This window comes from Kogia breviceps, chromosome 1, assembly GCF_026419965.1.
Source record: "Kogia breviceps isolate mKogBre1 chromosome 1, mKogBre1 haplotype 1, whole genome shotgun sequence".
Classification (NCBI taxonomy): Eukaryota; Metazoa; Chordata; class Mammalia; order Artiodactyla; family Physeteridae; genus Kogia; species Kogia breviceps.
The window spans coordinates 180,961,707-180,974,840 of NC_081310.1; the positions used below are offsets into that span (position 1 = coordinate 180,961,707).

General features: G+C 61.4%; 1 protein-coding gene across 3 annotated transcripts in view; it reads left to right on the plus strand.

Annotated features, from left to right (window-relative positions):
* Window positions 1–234: 234 nt before the first annotated feature.
* The window catches only part of AHDC1 (AT-hook DNA binding motif containing 1), a 64,909-nt gene continuing 52,009 nt past the window's right edge, over window positions 235–13,134 (plus strand). For 2 of the 3 annotated variants that reach the window (XM_059083943.2, XM_067013980.1), the window contains exons 1-2: window positions 472–705; window positions 937–1,034. The gene's annotated coding sequence lies outside the window, so the exon portion shown is untranslated. Of the gene's footprint in view, window positions 260–471; window positions 706–936; window positions 1,035–13,134 lie in introns of those variants that run through there. The other variant, XM_059083950.2, reaches the window with a different exon arrangement.

Here is a 13,134-nt window from a genome sequence, read left to right on the forward strand (position 1 = left end):
GCCAGAGCCCCCGCGGGGGACTAGGAACGTGGGAAACGTTCCCAATCCTTGGGGAGAACCAGCACCCCTTGGTAAAAGAGGACTCGCCCCGGCTGCAGGGGCCCGGGCGCTGGGGTCTCTGCAGGGTCCCGGCCGCGCCGTCGGAGCTGCTGGCGCCGCCCCGCCCGCCCCGCGCGCCGAGCGGCCGAGGCGGGGACTACAAGTCCCGGCGTGCCGCGCGCGCACTCCCCCCTGGGGTTCCGGATGGTGAGCGGCGAAGGTAAGGCGAGCTCGCAGAGGCAGCGGCGGCGGCGGCGGAGACGGAGAGAGGCAGGCAGGCAGGCAGGCAGGGCGAGGGCGAGAGACGGAGGGAGGGAGCGAGCGAGGCAGACCAGACAGACAGACAGGCGGGCGGGCGGGCGGGCAAAGCGAGCCACCCGCCAGGCTGCGCTCAGCCCCGCTCGCAGCGGAGAGAGCAGAAGGCAGGAGGAGGGAGGGGAGGAGGGGAGGGAGGGAGAGAGGGAATCCAGCTACCACCACCCAAAGCCAGCGTCTGCTTTCTGTCCTCATTTCCTTTTCCCACCCAGCTCTGAGAGCAGAGAAAGGCAGAGGGAGCGAGAGATAGAGACAGTCAGAGAGACAGACAGACAGCCAGAGAGAACAGGAGGGAGGAGGGCGGAGGAGGAGGAGCAGGAGGAGGACTACGCGGGGCGCGTTCCCTCCCAGGTTTGCAATTGGGGGGGGTGGGGGCGGGGGTGTCCAGGGCTGTGAGAGTGTGTGCGCGGTGGGGGGAGCGAGGGGGACGCAGAGAGCGAAGGAGTGATCGAGGTGGGGGGCGCCGCGGGAGCGGGGGGCCGTGTCCAGCGGAGTTAGCGGCGGAGAATGTGAGCCGAGGCGCGAGCCATGCTGTCAGCAACGGCGGGCGGCTCAGGGCTCCACCACGACTGCTCTCCCCAGCTGCCGAGCGCCCGCGTCGCTGCCGCGGCCGGAAGACAGACGCCCCCCAAAGCCCCTCGCCTGGCTCGGACCAACGGAGCCGGCAGCCCAGCACTCCGGTGAGTGGCGCCTCCTCCCCAGCCCTAGACCCCCGCTGGGGACCGGCCGGCCGGGCTCTTTTGTGCAGCGCACCGGGGGGGCTCCGCGCCCCCTCCGCGCGCCCGGGTCCGGTCCGCCGGACCCCGTGGCTGCGGTGCCCGCGGTGCGATCGGTCTTTGTTTCCACCGGGGCCCGCGGCTCGGCTGGGCTCGGCTCGAAGCCTGGCAGGCAGCGCCGGGAAGGGGGAGGGGGAGGTGGACGAGAAGGGGGGGCGGGGAGGGGGGGTTCTCGGGTTTCCTGGCCGCCCCGCGGCTCCCCCGGCTCGGGGGCGAGGTGCGCGCCCAACGCTGCCGCGCGCCCCCTCCTCCTTCCCCCTCCCTCCGTCTTTGGATTTAAAACTGCAATTTGCTCTCCAGCTTGCTGAGAATGTGGGGGGGGGGGGTGAAGGGGGGGACCGTGGGAGCGGAGAACAAGGCTGGATTTTAGGAACGGCCCTGGGAAAGGGGGAGACTGCGGAGGGAGGAGCCCCTCCCCTTCAACCCCCAAATCCCAAGGTTCTGCTGGTGCTCCGGGAGTTGAGGGGCGGGGACCTAATGACCCGGAGGGGGTGTGGGGCGGAGGAGGGATTTGGGGGCGGCCAGGGCCGTAGGGGTTGGGCCGCGTGCCCGGTTACCTGGCGAACAAAGTCGGCTCACTTTTGCATAAATAAATAAATAATCGCCTATCAATGCGTTTCCTCTGAGGCTCTGATTGAATCGGCCCCCTCTTCCCCAGGGGGTGGGGTGCTGAGTGACAGCTGTCAGCCCCCTGGGCCGGTAGCTGGGGGTGAATTGCAGAATCCCTCTGCTTTCTGGCTAAGGGCGCATTCCCCTGCTGGGTCCTGGTCCCCAGGCAGAGCCAGAGGGGCAGGGGGCTGGCTCTGAGTCTAGGAAATAACCTTGTTTCCTGTTCTACAGGAAAAGGGACAGCAACCCAGAGTTTGGGGGCTGGGGATGAAGACTGATGGGAGCTGGAGGGGTTCCCCAGCAGCCTGACCCCCCAGCCTCCTGCCAGGCGAAGGGGCCAGCTGAGGGAGGAAGGATGTGGGCCTTGCTGGCCGGAGGCGGGAGCTGGGGCCGTCCCTGAGGCGGGCAGCGGGCACTGAGAGGGAGGAGGGAGAGAGAGAGAAGCGGGGGCGGGAATTCTCTACCGCAGACCCTGGGGGCCAGGGCCAGATGTGGAGGGGTGGGGAGTCCCCCCTCCCTCCTAGCTTGGGGGCCCTGGGGCTGGACTGGGAGGGGCTGAGCCTGGTGCCCTCCGTTCTGCACCAGTGCCTGACTGGCAGGGCCAGCTGAATTTGGGCCCAGGCGTCACCCTGGGAGGTAGGGCCAGGCTGCACCAGCCTGGCCCCCGAGCGCAAGGAGGGACCCTTGGGGGGCCTGTGCCTGTCTGGCTGGGCAGGCGTTTCCCGCCGGACCAGTTGGTGTCAGGCGGGACTTGGCCCCAGCTCCCTGGGCAGAGCTCAGGGTGTGAGGACAAGCTTTGCCTCCGGGTCAGGGTGGCCACATTTTGTCCGCTGCTGCTGCTGCCGCCGCCGCCGCCGCCGCCGCCGCCGGGGCGGGGGCATGCGCCCGGGCCTGGGCAGAGTCCTGCCAGGAGCATTTGGGGTGTTTCTATTGTTGGCTTGTTCCTGTTCCGTGTGGCCCGGTGTGTGTAGCTGTGTGAGCTGGGGCTGTAGGTGACAGATTACCAGTTGGTCCGTCCCCCACCCACACACAGCCCCCACCCCTGCCGCCTGGAGGGGCAGGCTGGGTTGTGGTGGTGAGCTGCGGGGGGGACCCCCCAGGTGGCATGTGCCTGCAGCTTGCCATCTCCCTCCTTTGAGCAGATGTATATTTATTTTTATAGTAATGGAAAATCAAACTGGATAGTAAGTTGAATTCATTTTTTTCTTCTGCTGTGTCAATAGTTGGAATAACCCCCAGAGACTAGTGAACTTCTTGCCCCAGAGCTCCCACCCTCCAGAGGTTGCAAACATCAGTGAGGGCATGAGCTTTGGGGACCAGTTCAAACCATTGACTCTTGTCCCTCTTGGTCTGGCATTGGGGCAGGTGCCCAGGTGGGCGGGCATTGCCCCCTCCCCAGGCATTCCCCCCACACCCCACCCCACCCTGGGTGTAGTCTGTCCTCTCAACCACCTCCTTGGTCAGTGCCTAAGCTGTGCCCAAGCCCTCAGGGACCTTCTCCTGGTGGGCTCTCTCCCCCTGCCTGGGCTCTCGGCCCACGTGTTGATATTTATTTTCTGTAGTAAAATCCATTTTTAATGCCGTTACTTTTGAAATAATATAGAGAGAAACAAATGTGATGTGTTTAAGTTGCCCTCTGTGAGTTTTTAATGTGATCTATGGCTGAGGTAGTGATGAAAGGAGCTGTTCGGCTTGGAGGAATTTGGTGTCATAAAGCAAAAGAGCTTGCTGTTTATTATGGTTTCTGGGCTGGGGGGTCAGGAACAGGGTCGTGGGGGCAGGGAGCCCCAGCACCCCCAGGTGCTGTAGATGGACAGCGTTGCTTCTCAGTTTGGAGGTGTGTGGGTTCCAGGATTGTTTTGCATTGCTCCCCAGCCCTTGATGGGGCCTTTGGTGAGGGGGCTTGGGAGCTGGGGGGCTTTGTCCCCTCCCATTCCACCTGGTTAGATTTGGGCAGGGAGGCTTATGGAACCCCCTGCTGAGCTAAGTGGAGGTGTACTGTAGGGAGGATGGATTTGGATTCTAAAGGAGATTAAGAGACAGGATCTTTACCTGCTTGGTGTGGCTGTGCTGGAGGCTTGGGGGGCAAACTGTCCCTGGCAGAAGACCTTTTTTGGGGGGTGCTGATCTGGACTGGCAGAGCCCCAGAGGGACATTGCTTGTTCTCAATCAGCCTGGAGCTCTGGCTCGAGCCACTACCTCCTCTTGCCTCTGTTCCCCGTTGGACAGGGGCTTCCTCCAGGCAAACCTGATCTCCCTCACTTCCCCTCTTCTCCGCCCCACCCCAAGTCAACTTCTTTTTTTTTTTTTTGGTTTGTGAAATACAGAGGTCTGTGCCTCAGGCCAGCCACCCAAGACCACAGGGTGCCATGCCTTCATACCAGATGCCCAGGCACTTCTGGTGTGATTAGTGAGGTCCAGCAGACTCACCATTATGGGATGGAGCCCAGCTCTGCCTCTGGGTTCCCTGGGTCTCTTGGGACAGAGCTGGGGAGGGGGAAGCCAGGATGGGGTGGAGCTGGGAACTGAAGGCGGGGAGCAAGGGTAACATTGTTGCTAATGTCAGCAGATGGGCCCCCCAGGGAGAGAGTTGGGGGAGGTGGGGAGGAAAGAGACCCAGACAGCCCGAGGTGAGGTGGAAAGAGGAAAAGATGGTGACAGAAGCCAGTGATGAGGGGCTGAGAGAGAAAATGGTCAAGGAGAAGAGCCAGGATCACAGCCCCTGGAGATGGCATCCAGGGGACCAAGAAGGCCTAGGCATGTGCCACCCCCCACCCCACAGCCCAAAATGAGCGGGCACTGAGAGCCTCTCACCCAAGATCAAATGCTTTTAGGATTGTATCTGGAGGAGAGACAAGCAAATGTCTCTGGGAAGAGGGAGGAGGACAGGTGGGAGAGAGAGAGAAGGAAGCTCTCCCACAGGAGGAGGGAGAACAGGGAGACAGGGGGATTCCAGGGGTCACTTGACTAATGCTCCTGCCCCAGGGCAGCGTCTCCCCACTCCCCAAATGTCTGGGAACAGAGCCGAGCTCTTCTTTGGACCTGGGGGCGGAGCCTGAGGCAGGTACAGTGCCCCACAGGTTGTGGGCGCTCTGTGTCAGGAGGCACCGGGCTTGTAAAAGCGGGGAACATTAGGACCGTTAGAGACACCAGGGGTGTCATCCGGTTGGATCCCCCCCCCCCACTTTGTTTGACTGGAGGAAATCCAGTCTAGAGGGGCCCCCTCCCCTCGCTTGCCTGGGACGTAGGCTCTTTCCGTCCACCTCTCTGTAGTTAGAGAGCTGGAACAGCTGCAGGGGGCCTCTTGGGTGCGGAGGGGGCCAGAGCCTGGGGAGAGGAGCAGGCGGGCACCCTTGTGGCCAGAGCCCCCCCAGGGGAGGGGGAGGCGCCGCTGCCGGGAGAGAGAGGGAGGGAGGGGAGAGAGGAGGGGAAACAGTGAGTCAGGCTTCCAAGAGCTGAGGATGAGAGCGCCAGAGCTGGGAGGGAGAGGGCAGGGAGGGCTGCTCAGAAGCGAGGAGAGGGAGGGGGCCCAGCCAGGGGCAAGGAGAGCTCTAGAGGGAGGGAGCCAGCCCCTGGCCCTGGCCCAGCAGTAGGGCTGTGCAGGGCTGTGCAGCCAACATGGACTTTGCCCGTGGCAGGTCAGGAAGGAGCCAGATTCTGCCCCTGCGGCGTCCTTTTCATTCCCTATTCCTCATTTATGCTCCCACCCCAGGGTCTCAGGAAGAATGACTGACTGTGTCATCCCACCCTTTCCTCAGTTTCCCCATCTATTGTGGGATTTGGACTGTGAGCTCTTCTTAGAGAGGGAGGAACAGAGCCTCCGGGGAAGTGTTGAGGGGTACCTCCTCCAGCTGCTGGCTTTGTGCCGGGGGCCCTGCTGGAGGCTGCCACCAGTCAGTGTAGGGTGCAGGTCTCCGCGGTAGGGCTCCTCTTGAGCCCTCAGAGTTGCTGGGCCAGGGAGTGTTGGTGGTGGGCCACGAGTGCTGGGGTGCAGTGTGTGTGTGTGGTGCTGGGCTGGCAATGGTAGGTGGACTGCCTGGGGCCTCTCAGGATGGCCAGGGCGTAGACAGGGCCACGAACTCCAGATGTCCAGAGCCAACCTCCATTTGGGGAGGGAGGAGACACCCGTGTGATCCACGCCCCTCCGCCTTATCCCTGTGGGTCCGAGGCTCTGGGGCAGCTGGGAGGTAGGAATGGTCCCTGTGGGAGCTGTTGAGAACTGCCTATGGGGCCCCTTGTGTCTGGAGCTGGGACCAGAACTGGAGGGATCCCCAGGGACTGCCTGGGAGGGAGGGGGGAAGGAGCCCCCCCTCCCACCCATCTAACAGGAAGCTATGGCTTCGCCCAAGGCCTGGCACCCCCCAGCCCTTTCCTCCTGGATCCCCAGCGTCTCTTCCATTGGTGACGGGATGAGGGAGGTGGGCACTGAAGCTTCCTCTCCTGCAGGGCCTGGCTTTGGGGGGAACAGTGAAGCGAAGGCAAAGTGAGGCCCCCTGCCTCCCCCTACGCACGCACACACAGACTCAGCTGCAGTGAGGCCCTGCTTTCTCCTCTCTCTGCTCTGGGGTCCTTGGCTTGGGAGCCCAGGGGAGGGGCCACTTCTGCAGCTGGCTGGCCCCGAACTCCCAGCTCAGCCCAGCTGCTACTGAAGCTTCCAGAAGCTGCAGCTCCGCACCCCCTCCCCGCCCCCTGAGCCAGGAGAGGCCTTTGCTGACCTGGGGGAGGGTGTCTTGGTGAGCGAGTGGGCACCCTTAGAAGGACTAGCACAGACAACCAGACAGATGGGTGGCGGAGCAGATGGACAGAGACACCCACGCACAGGCAGACGGAGAGAGACGGACAGATGGACCAGGACTGGGAGAGACGGACATACAGAGGTGCTGGCAGAGACAGGAGTCAGAAAAATGGAAGGGCCTGGGGAGAGAGAAACAGACAGAGAGAGACAGAGACTTGGAGACAGGGAGATCCAAGGGGGGAGACAAGGTGACTGAGATGGGAGAAGGAGAGATATGGGGGAGAGAGGGAGGGGTGGGAAGAGATAAAGAAAGGGGGAAATCCAGACCGAGAGAAAGAGAGAGGCGAGACTGAAGGCTACAAACCACAAACAAGGATTTGATGAGAATCTGGAAGGTGTTTTCTCCTGCTTCCCTCCCCAAACCCCCAGGCCAGCCAAGTCTCCATTCCTTCCACCCCCGGCTCAGTTTCCAGCTGCTAAAGAGGTCAGGGAGAAAGAGAGAGAGGAAGACACACACACACACACACACACACACACACACACACACACACACACACACACACACACACACACACACACACACACACACACCAGAGACCCCTCTCCCCTGATCTCTTTGTAGGGGGAGGGAGTTGCGGAGGGTGCCTCTCCTAGCCCTGACCCCTACTCACAAATGTACGTACCTCTTGTCTCAGAAAATATCCCAGAATACTCCCCACTCACGCTCACTGTGTGTCTCCTCGTGTAAGTGCACCCTACCATACTCACACCTGTCCACAGGGGCCTGGCCTCACACACACTCACAAATACACATTTTGTGGCATACATGTCTCTGCTCTCACACTTACCTTGAATCTCACAAACATAACTCGTGAACCTGTCCCTATGCTTTCTTACCCACGCAGGCAGTGACACACAGGCCTCATCGTGGCTTCTCAAAACACGTTGATACACACACATACACAGTCACACTCTCACACAACAGTGGCAGTCACCCCAGAGCAGAGAGAGGACTCTTCCTCTCTGGAGGGGAAGATCAGGGTTCCCAGGGAGCCATGGTGTCATGGGGGCGGTGGCGGGGGTATGTCCCCAACTCTGACCTAGCTGGCAGGGCAGGGAGGCAGGAGACTCTTTCAGCCGGTGGCAGCCCTCCTGCAGGGCCTGGCCTGGACACAGAGAAATTGGCTGGTGTGAAAGATCTGAGAGCTGGTGAGCGTGTGTGTGTGCACATGTACAAACGTGCACGTATGTACAGGTATAAGGGATGGTGAGTGTCTGTTACAATGTGTGTGAGAGAGACTGAGTGCGTATGAGGTGGGATATGGGTGTGACAGGGAGATCCACTCCCCAAGGTGTGTGGAGTGTGTGGGTGTGGGTGTGACAGCTACTTGTCGGGTATGTCTGTGTGGAGGCATGTATATGTGACAGGTGCATGTGGCTGTACGTGGCTTTGCAGTGTGCGGGTGTGTGTCATGGCCGTACACATGTGAAGGACTAGGACCCTGGGGCTGAGGGCCATGTGTACCAGGGTGCAGTGTTCTGCAGATGTGAAGGTGTGGGGGGTGTTTGCGTGTGAGTGTAGTGTAGGCAGGGTGCATGGATGAGGGGGTAGCTGCCTGTGTGAGGCTGTGAGCTCGTAGCCTGGGTTGGAGGGCTGTTTTCCAAGGCAAGGATGCTGCTTGAACAGAGGCCACCGGCATGAACACATGCAAAGGGGCTCCAAGGCACACAGTTGGGCGCTGACCCGCACAGACGCACAAGGACAGACATACCCGCCCCTGTCCTCCCTCTTCCTCTCTCCTGGTGTCAGTGGTTTTCAAAGGAGCCTCCATGAGGACCGTTTGCTGTGCGGTTCCCCCCACCCCCCAGCCCGTGCCTCTTCAAACACAGGGATGCCCTCCAGGCAGCTTTGTGGAGGCTCCTGCCTTGACCATCTGAAGGCAGATGGGTGGGCTGGGATCCGCTGCAGCCCCCCAGGGAGCGAGGAGGCGGCTCTGCTCCTTCGGCCTGGGCACAGGAAGAGACAGATGGACTGCCTGTCTCGACACCCGGACGTGGGGTCTGGGGGTGGGCGGGCACCCCCAGCAGAGGGGCTCTAGCGGGCAGCCCCCAGGTGGGCCCCTGAGCAAAGGCCAGGAGTCTGCCCTTCACCTCCTCAGAGGGGCACTCGCCCTCACCCCGCAGCCCCATCACCTGTCTGGGCACAGGGACCCAACTCCATCCCCTTGTACCTCCTAAATACACAACCGCTTCCCCACTCACAGCTCCAGCACCCCTAAACACACAGCCCCAGCACGCCCCCAAACACACAACCACCACATGCCTACCCACCCAAACACATATTACAGCCCTAGTACTTAACCAAAACCCAGATGTTTATGACCCCCAATATACCCCCAGACACCCCAGCACACACACAAGGTTTCTACCACATCCTCAAAACAGATCAACTCCTCCTCCAACCCCAGCACCTCCCCAGATACACCCAGGACCCTACTGTAGCCCGAATACCTTCCACACACTCAGGCTCTCAGAGCCCCAGCACCTAACCAGACACCCACAGACTCTCCCGACGGCCCCAGCGTCTCCTTCCGCTGCAGCTCAGCACGTCCCCAGACACACCGATACAGCCCCCTACACCTTTCCAAACTCTCCCTGCGACATACACGTACACACACCGCCTCAACGCCCACATAGAGGAGGACACCCCTGCAGCCAGACCGTTTACCTCAAACACACAGACACGGTGCATCTTTGAACAGTAATGTCCCCTCAGCTTCTCATACCTTCCAGGCCGTGCACGTGCATGTGCACCCCGCACACACGCACACGCACACGCACACCCCAGATCCCAGCACCTCCGCAAACAAGCAGTCCTCTGTGCGTTCCCCAGCAAGCTCCAGCGCCTGTACTTTCCTCAGCCATCCAAGGGCCCAGGGACAGCCCCCACCCCTCTCCAAACACCAGTCCCGCACTCATACGCAAACACAAGCGGCCCCAGCCCAGTCACCCCTCAGAGCAGCTCCGCCCTGCACCCACACTTCACCCCCCGCACTCCCACCATCTCGTGTTCCAGCACAGCCTCCCTCCTCAGCGCTCTCCATCACTGCTCCCAGACCCCACCTTGTCCTCCCCAGCTTCCCTCCCCCCAAACCTCCCCCCCCCCCCAGATAGCCTCAGCCTTGCAGACAGACTGGCCCACTCTTCTGTGCTCTCTCTCATTCTCGGCTGCCTGGTCCTCCCCCACTTCCCAGAGCCTCCTCTGCCTGGGGAGGCATCTCCACCCCCCCCTCATTGCCCCAGGCCTTTCATTCCTGGACAGTGAGGCTGTACATCTGGTTCAAAGCTGCCCCACCCAAGACCCTGTGCTCTGGGCACCCTGGCCTGGGCTTTGGGGGTTTGGGGCCTCTTTGGGGGCTCTTGGCACCTGGTCATCCTGGTGTGTCAGCCAAGAACTCTGAGTACCAGCCCTGCCCTGACTCTGGCGTGTATGGGGGGGGAATGTCCTGGGCAGGGGGATTTACCCCCAGCCTGCACTTTCTCAGGTGCTTGCCAAATCCCCCCTCTTCTTGGGCTCACCTGAGGAGGACACTGGACCTGGAGCTTCAGGAAAAAAGATGGAGAAGGTGCTGGCTTGACATGCTTCCCCTCCCACCCACCCCCCCAGATCCGGGCTTGGGGCTTGGTCTCCCTGGGAGTCAGTTCCGACAGTGAAGGTTACTTTACTAGATGCATGATTTTAAACGGAATCTCCACCATCTGTTCCACCCCCTAATTACAGATGCACAGAATCCGCCTCAGAGGGCAGCATGAGGGGAGTGATTTAGAGGCTGAGCTGCTTCTGCCTGCATTAGGGCTGGGGAGACTGGGGGGGGGCCTCTGGGTATTGCTCACAGCCCCCCAGTCCCATCTCTTTCCCAGGGGCCCCTCGTGCCTCTTCTCTTGCTGGGGGGAAGGCTCCTAGAAAGGTGCCCCGACGCCCTAGACCTGAAAGAGGAAGCAACTGCAATGCTGAGGGAGGGGTCCCTGAGAGATCGCCTGGGTCCCTGAGAGATCGCCTGTGTCCCAGGCCCCAAGTCTGGGGAGGCAGGCTCCATTAGAGCCTTAAAAAATTCAGTGGATCGATCTCCTGCCTGCTTCTTGTGCCCTGGGGAGCCACAGGCGCTGGCCTGGCCCAGCTGTCTGCCCACCCCAGGGGTAGCAAGGATTAGTGAGGTTAGGGAAGGGGGCGGTTAAAGCAGAGGTGGGGACATCCAGGTTTTGGCAGCAGAGGAGGTGGCCGGGCACGCCAAGACCCACCAGGTGTGTTTGCACGTATGTGCCGGTCCTCCTTGGCGCAACTGGCAGGCCCGACCCCAGCTTGAGCCTTGCCCTGTGGGGCTGGACGGACACCAGGGGCCGGAGGGGATGGGCCAAGGCCTGGGCCTCAGAGGGTTCCGAGGGACACCCCGAGGATGGGTCTACCTTTGCCCGTGGCTCCGGGGACCTGGGCCCCCGGCCAGCTCGCTGGTGGTGGTGGCAGCCGCGGGCACACTGCGGTAGAAGCTGGAGCATTCACTGTGGGGAGAAAGGGAGCGAGGCCGGGCTACAGGAATTTTAAAGATTGCTGCAGGCAGGAGGGTCTCTGGAACCCTGTGGAGCGGGCAGTCATGCAGAAGTAATCCTATCGCCGCCTGCCTGGAGGAGAGGAGAGGAGAGGGGGCTGGGAGGGGAAGGATGGCGTGGCCGCCCCTTTCCCACCTCAGCCCCTGCCCGGCCAGCTGTGGAGGGAGCCCGGGACCCCAGAGCGCTCCCCCGGGGAGGCACCACCCTTCCACCGCTGCCTGTGCCCCCTGGAGGGGCGGCACCACAGCTGTTGCTCGGCTAGGAGCTCTGGGTTTTATAAATAATGCAGCTTGGAGATGGGGGCCAACTCAGCCTTGGGTCACCCACTGTGGCATCATCTCCAGCTGGCAGTCCTGTGGCAGAGCCCCTCTCCCTTCCAGCCTGCTCCTCTTCTTTTGCTATGTGAGCTTGGGCCAGAGGCCCAGCCTGTGTGAGCTGGGCCAGGGCAAAGGAGTGTGGAAGAACCCAGAACCCCCTGTCCTTTTGTACCCCGCCCCCGCCAGCCTTCACAGGTTAACTGGCCACTGGCTCAGCAAATCCAGGCTGGGAAGGGATGACCCGCTGTACAGCAGCCTCCCCAGTTCCAGCCTCTCCATTTTGCAGATGGAGTAACCAAGTCCAGAGAGGGCAGGGATGGCCAAGGCCAGCCAGCTGATGAGCACCTCCTTCCTGTCCCATTCTGCTGTCACTCAAGGCTCTTTTCAGCCTCAGCTCAGCTAAGAGCAGGGCCTGGGGGTGGGGGGAGGTGGGGGGGGGCGGGGGATGTTTGGGAAAGTGGTTGCGGCTGAGACGTTGCCATGGCAATGCTGCAGGATGCCGAGCTGAAGTGGGGGTCCTACAGGGTCTCTGGGGCCCCCAGCTCCACACCCTTGTGGTCTTCTCCTCCCCATCTCCTGTCCCCCACCCAGAGGCCTGTCAGGCAGCTCCGGTGACAGGCTGGGTGGGTGACAGGTGGTGCAGGTGATGGGCTGGGTGGGTGACGAGCTGGGTGGGTGACAGGTGGTGCAGGTGATGGGCTGGGTGGGTGACGAGCTGGGTGGGTGACAGGTGGTGCGGGTGCGAGGCAGGCAGGTGACAAGCTGGGTGGTGACGGGCCCTGCTGATGACAGGCAGGGGGTGTGGTTGGCGGGGATGCTGTCTCCTGGCTGGTGGCCTGTCGCAGCCCCCCACCCTCATGCGTGTGCACATGCACAGACTCTGGGCTCAGAGCTTGGGGCTAAGATACTAATGAGGCTTATTACGTGTGGAGGGGCAGGTGCCCAGGCTCACTAATGAGAGGCCTTTAACGAAGAGGGGAGACAGCTGGGGGGCTTCGAGGAATTTGGCTGGCCCTCCTGGTCTGGAGGATGAGCCAGGTCGGGACCCCACCTACCCTTCCCCCCGGCCACTTGGCTTTGTGTTAATACTACCCACAGTCATGATAGCTACCGTTGTCCAAGCGTTTTGCTACACTGGCCGAGCCCTTTACATGCATTTTCTTATTTCAACTCAGCAGTCGTAGGAGGGAGGCACTATTGCCCATTTTATGGATGAGGAATCTGAGGCTGAGAAGGCAAGGGACTTCACATAACAAGTTTCTGTTGCAGCTGACATTTTAATCTTAAGTCTTTCTGTTCCCAGAGCCCGTGCTTTTAACCATCCCACCAGTAAAACTCGGGTCTTGGTGCAGACCCTGACCTTCTCTCAGGGCCTCAGTTTCACTCTTCTGGAAAATGGATGTGCGGTGGAGGAGTGAGCACCATACGCTCTTCATCTCTGACTTGGGTGGCTTCAGGGGCTCCTCCAGTTAACAGCCAAAGCCTCACCCCATCTTGGCCCAGATTCTAGGTGACACCCCTGGACTGGAGAGAGGGCAGGGCTTAGCGCTGAGGGAGCGGAGCTGAAGGGGGGACGCCTGGGGTATCCAAAGCACTTCCTGCATTGTGTAGTGGGGAGGCTGAGGCCTGGAGCAGCAACGGCCCAAGGTCACACACCCTGTGAGCTGTAGGGCCCCATGGGATCCCAGGTCTCCTGGCCTGTTGGAAGGGCGGGGCTGGGAGTGGTGCCAGAGCTAGG